Consider the following 6,360-nt stretch of genomic DNA (forward strand, 5'->3'; position numbering starts at 1 on the left):
GCCAAAGGGAAACTCATGGACATCATCTACAGCAAAACCAGGTAACAGGGTACCACCAACGGTTAGAAAACTAACATGGTCTCAAGCCATTGTATAGAAGGAAAACAGAAGAAACAAGCGTCTGATAGATTTGAAAGCTGCAAAATAATCAACAGGTACTCATGCAAAATTTCAGTGAGCTACACTGAGACCAGCCGCTTAAATCAGGAGCAGCTTGCCCACTTCAGTAGAGGGTGAGTTTTAGGGGTTGGTGGCAAAGTTCGGGAGCAGGATGGACCCTGTGGAATAGAATCCAAATTCACTAAGATGGGGCCAGGAGAGACCAAGTCTTATCTCTGTGTCCTTAAGGATTGCTTGCTTTGGTTTCCTCCGCCCATAATCCAGTTTTTGTTTTTGTTTTTTTTGTCTTCTGACTAGTGACAACTGGCCTGTGGCCAAATTCCAAGATAACAGGCTTGCCCAAGCGCCATCCTCCTGAGTTTATGAAGGGTCTTTTCCTACTAAAATCCTGCCCCTCTGGATCAAATACCTGCTTCCTTTGTGCTTTCTTCATGATGACAGTAACTAGTGCACCCATCTCACCAGCACCGTTCAACCAGGGACAATTTGGAATTGCAGTGACCCCTCTGAGAGAGCACGTATTACCCATCTTTTATCTGGGAAGATGTTGGAATGGGGAGTGAAGCTCAATCTGCTGCCAGAATTAGAAAGGTTAAAAACATCACGAGCAGACCTTGTCTGTCACCGTAGTGTGGAGCACTGTCTACGTTACACTGAGGAGACCTGAGGCTCCAGCCTCCATTTCTGAAATAACAAGTCACACTGAAGTCCTATCTCTGTGCCTCCATCTCTTCTTCTGTAAAATGAGGACTGTACTGCTTGCTTTCCCTGCAGAGCTTTTGAAGACCATAGGAAAAATTCCTACTTCCTATGGTCTTCAAAACTTCAGTCTTACAACTTAAAGCACTGTAAGGGCCTATTCAGCCAGAGCAGCCCCACCCCGGTTGAACTGCCATTTTGCTGTAAAGCTTAAATTGACCTTGCCCCTCCCCCCAGGGGAACTTATTTTAAAAAGCAAGTCCAGGAAACCAGTCCCAGGTAACAAAGTCCAAGTACAAGGGTGGGTCAGGCCAGGTGGAGGTATTCAATCAGTGGGGGCGCATACTGTCTCCTAGCTACCAAGGAGTATGAGTCCCCGCCCTTTGGGAGCCTTTTGGCGCCAATCCTAACCAAGGTGTGATAGGCTGGTTCAAATGTCTACTAGGATAAATTGTAATTCAGTTGGTCACCTAGCATCACTGTGGAGTTTCCCCGTGTGTGTTACAATCTCATTGGCCACCTGTGTGTGGCCAGGCCCAACCCCATGGCCTTTGCTCTATAAAAGTTAGTCTGGAAAGCAGGGAGGGGCCCTCCTCTCTGGAGGGGCGGCCCCGACCGTTCTGTTTGACAGTCTGATTCCTGATGCTTGGCGCGAAGTAAAGCTTTGCTTGACCTTTGCTTTGTATCAGTCTCGCTCCTTTAATCACGGACCCATTATTGGAGTACCCAATTTTGGGGGGACCCAACAGCACTATATAAACAGGGTGTATTCAAAGAAATACTAAAGAAAAAGATACGCCACGTGCTGCTGAGAAAGAATTCAGGATCTAGAACTGGACAGATGAGTTCTGTCTCCGATCCTTACTACCTATCTACCTATCTGACCTTAGTAACCTGCTGAAGCTTGGATTGACCAACTCTAAAATTGGGACGCACTTGGGGCGCCTGGGTGGCTCAGTCACTGAGCATCTGCCTTTAGCTCTGGTAATGATCCCAGGATCCTAGGATTGAGCCCTGCATTGGGCTCCCTGTTTGGTGGGGGCGGGGGGGGGAGCCTGCTTCCCTCTCCCTCTCCCACTTCCCCTGCTTGTGTTCCCTCTCTAGCTGTCTTTCTCTGTCCAATAAATAAATAAAATCTTTTTTAAAAAATACAATAAAATTGGGATACACTACTAAGTAGTTATTAAAAATATATTGTATTGTAAATCTACATGTATTGAGAATACACTGGAAGCCAGTATGTTGAAAATACCCTCCTAAGTAGGACAGAATTGTGTCTCCCAAAATTCATACATTGAAGCCCTAACCCCCAATGTGACTGCATTTGGAGACAAGGGGGTAAAGTGAAATGAGGTCATAGGGTTGGCCCTCATCTATAGGACTGATGTCCTTACATCCAGGAGTGCATGCACACAGGAGAAAGGCAAGGCCATGTGAGGACACAGCAAGAAGGCCGCTGTCAGCAAGGCTAGGAGAGGGCACAGTAGAAACCAACTCTGCTGTCACTTGGATCTCTCACTTCCAGCCTCCAAAACTGTAAAAAAAATTAGCTTCTGTTGTTTGAGTCACCCTTTCTGTAGCATTTAGTTCTAGGGGCGGAGCATACTAATTTACTAACTTGCCATACTAACTCACATACTAACTTACTAACTTTAACTTACCAGGTAAAGTATTCAGCGCAGAAATAAACACGTTGTCGGATGCACAACAAATATAAACTTTTTTTCTCATAGAAACAAGATAACCCCAATGGTTTAAAGTTGTTTATCTAGACTGAGTGATGCGTTTGTACTAACACAGCCCATCCTATTTTCTCCCGGTCGCGCTCACAACCAGGGATGTATACTGTACTTGTGATAGTTCTGGCCAAGGATAAAATAAAGCAGTTGCTATACTGCACCAAACTCATGCTTTATTATGCTCAGAGGTACCAAGAGGCAGATGTAAGGAGGTAAAATTGTCCTTGACATCAAGTCTAAGACATGCTAGTTCCTCCATTTTGGTGTTCATCCTTGAATATCCCCCCCGCTTTTTTTAAAATCTGCTACATTTTCTGTATCTCTGTAGGTACTTCCTTACTTTCCTACCCTTTTTCTCCCTGCATCATTCTGATTTCAAATAGTGTCTTCTAGTTCTACTACATGAGATCTGAAGGTTCAAATCTGTGGTCACCCTGACTTGTGTAGTTTTCTTTTTCTGGGCCTTCTCTAGGTTTCTTTCTCCTCAGGTCTAAACCACCAGAACTGCACTTACTGGTGAAGTCATTCTAGAAGTCTGTACAAGGGCAGAAAGAACACTCATGTCTTTCCTCCCACGCCTTCCCTGATGGATCCCATCATTTAGGTTTAAGTCAAAGCACAAAGCCGGGCTGGGCAGGGGCGAGGGCACCCTGGCAGAGGGGCTTCCCTCCACATCCTGCTGGGGTGACCCCTCCACCACCCCGCACACCAGGTCTCGGAGCTGGAGGGGTCGACCCGGGAGAAGGAATACCAGCAGAACCAGACCTTCGGGACAAATATAAGTCCCAGAAAGCCCACCGGAAGTGCTTCACAGCTCCGCCCCCCCACCCGCCCTCTCTCCATGTCATTGGTGTTCTCTAGGAATCCGGGAGGTCTCACCATCTCGGTGGTTCCCTGATTCTTTACACTGCAGGGGGTTTTAGTCTCCTCAGACTGGGAAAAAGACCAAAGTTTAGAAGCATTTCCTCCCCAGTGAAAAAGAAGGAAGGGAACTATGGGGAATCTAGCCTCCAGGGTGGAAGGTGCAGGTCACAAGTTCCTTCTGTAGGAAAAGTACCTCGAGATAATGACCCGGGACCTAGCTGTGCTCAAATGGTTCCAGTACTTTTGGAAAAACAACAGAAAATTTTTATAGAACCAATCACAGGCTTCCTCCCTGCCCCCAGTACCATAGCAAACATTTTCTAAAAACATGCTCCATGCACCCATTTACTGATGTAATTGATTGGAACATAGATTCTACTGTTCTGTTCCCCTTTTTGCCTTAGTCCCCTCCAATTTTGCAATATTAAAATGGTTAAGAAAGTAGTGTCTCGAGCCAACAAATCTTATTCTAACTTGCCCAAACTCGAGCAAAATAAAATGTATGACCCTGTTTTGTTTCCCTTTCCTTTTGGAGGTTTGGAAGAGAAGGTATGATGGATACGGTGACTAACACCAAAAAGCTTTTCAAACACTGAAATCACAAAACTGTCTTTTTTTTTTTTGTCTTCCTGCACCCAGAAGCAATGAAGGAAAGCTGTAAGTCTGATCTGTAAGACAGATCAACATAGTTGTCAGCTCAGGAAGATGTTTCTGGCAATCAGAAACTGGATAACCAACTGTCAGAAAATGTTTTCTCCAGTTCAACATGTTTATTAAGCATTTGTTACATAAACGTGCCTGAAAACTGGGGATTCCTCCATCCGCGCGGGGGGGGGGGGGGGGGCCGCAGCGGCACTTGATAATCCCATGGGACCTGTGACAATTTTAAGATTTTGTAACTGTATGATTTTATGGTATCTTGAATCAGAATTCTTTTTCACACAGGTGACAAAAACAGAGTTTTGCCACGTTGTAATGTCTGATGTTTAATAATAAAAGACAGGTGTGCCTGGGTGGCTCAGTCAGTTAAGCGACCGACTCTTGATTTTGGTTCAGGTCATGATCTCCGTGTTGTGAGACAGAGCCCCGAGTTGGGTTCCACGCTGGGCGTGGAGCCTGTTTAGGATTCTCTCTCCCTCCCCTTCTCACACCCTTGTTCCAGGTCAGGTGCCCACGCACACACAGCTCTCTCTAAAAAGAGAGAGAGAAAAAAAAAAGCTTTTAAAAAAAATAATGTAAGACATAATATCGTTTAGTGCTTAGGAGTTTAGATTTGGAGGCAAAGTGGAACGTGGTCTGGCTGGGTTCAAATACTCGTTCTGCCACATGCTGTGTGACTTTGGGCACGTGAATTAACTATTGTAAACTTCAGTTTTAAAGAGAGATGATCCAATAAAGCACACGATGTTTAGAACATGGCAAATGCTCAATAAACACTAATACCAGTCTTCACTGAAGTGTTCCTTCTCCATTAGGTCTTGTATCTGACCTTCGGTAGTGATTCTCTTTGTAGGAGACTTCTTAAATGCTACCAGTGAGGCCCTCAGACACTCACTTTACATGAAATTGGTTACTTGTCCCGAGGGTGTCATTGTCTCTTTAAGCAACTAATGGCTTTCAGCAAAAGCCACCCAATTCCATAACCTTTCTATTATTTCGTTTTCCACCCAAACCCTACATAAGCCAGCAGTGCACCCCTTTCTACCTATATCCCATCCCAGTTCACCACAGTGAGTGTCCCACAACTGTCCCACAACCTCACACCAGAAACTACCAGTACTCCACCCACCAGCAGTGATGGGGGTCCTCCCTGCCTCCTGGCTGAGTGGCCAACTCCACAATCCATTCTTACAGTCAGCTTCCTGGGACCACTCATGGCACCAAATGTCTTAGATCAGATTCCCTAAAGCAGAGCCTGAGAAAGGGATTCAGAGCCATGTGATTTGTTGGGGAAGTGCTCTTCAGGAAAAATTTTGTATTTTTTTTTTTTTAAGCAAACCCTATGCCCAAAGTGAGGCTTGAACTCATGACCCCAAGATCAGGAGTCACATGCTCCCCCATCTGAGCCAGCCAGGAGTCCCTTCCAGAAAAGTCTTTATGGGAAGGAATGAAACAGGATAGAGAGAGGCAAGAACCAAGTATGGATGCAGTCTCAGATACAGTCTGGCCTGATCCACAAAGGAGAGTTCTGGAGCGTAAATGAACCACAGTTCTCCCCGTCCCCAACTGAGACAGACCTAGTGAATCGGCCTTTTGTATCCCCATATCAATCAGCCGCTGGCTGGCAGGTATGGAGGACAGCTAACTCCTGGGAGGAATCTCCCATCATCTGAGGACAACTTTCCAGAGTCTCTAGAGAAGGGGGAGAGTTGTGAGTACTCAGCAGCCAAAACTCGGTGGCTGGGGGGATGGGCGTGCCAGCTTGATAATGGGGATGTGGGCAGGGCACCAGTGTACAAAACATACAGTCAACAACTATTTATTGTTTATTGTAAGCCCAGCAGTCAGCGGAAGCAGTTCCCAGAAGCACACTCTCCCTGTCTCTAGAAAAGAGGCTCAAATTAACCCTCTTATCCATGTCATCTTCCCCCCACGACCTTCCCACAAAGCAGGGCTAACCAGAAGTTGTCCTTTCTGCTCCCGATTACGGTTCACTTTCAAATCCAACAGTTAATCCAAACTGACACTTATTCTACAAACCATTATCCTAGGGAGAAGGTCTATCTCCAGAGCAACTGGGAATTGCAACACATCCTCCTTGGACCAAGATTCTTAACTTAATTTGGTCCAAGTCCTTCCATGGACCCAGTTGCCTGCCATCTTGTGGGTGACAGACTGAAAACCAGCCCACAGTTTGGCCTATTTTTTTTTTCTCTCTTCCCAAGGCCCCCCTCTCTTCTCCTTAAGATGTGACTGACCAACAGTTTCTCTCCTAAAT

The sequence above is a fragment of the Enhydra lutris genome, unplaced genomic scaffold, assembly GCF_002288905.1.
Source record: "Enhydra lutris kenyoni isolate GAN:26980312 unplaced genomic scaffold, ASM228890v2 scaffoldscaffold13, whole genome shotgun sequence".
NCBI lineage: Eukaryota > Metazoa > Chordata > Mammalia > Carnivora > Mustelidae > Enhydra > Enhydra lutris.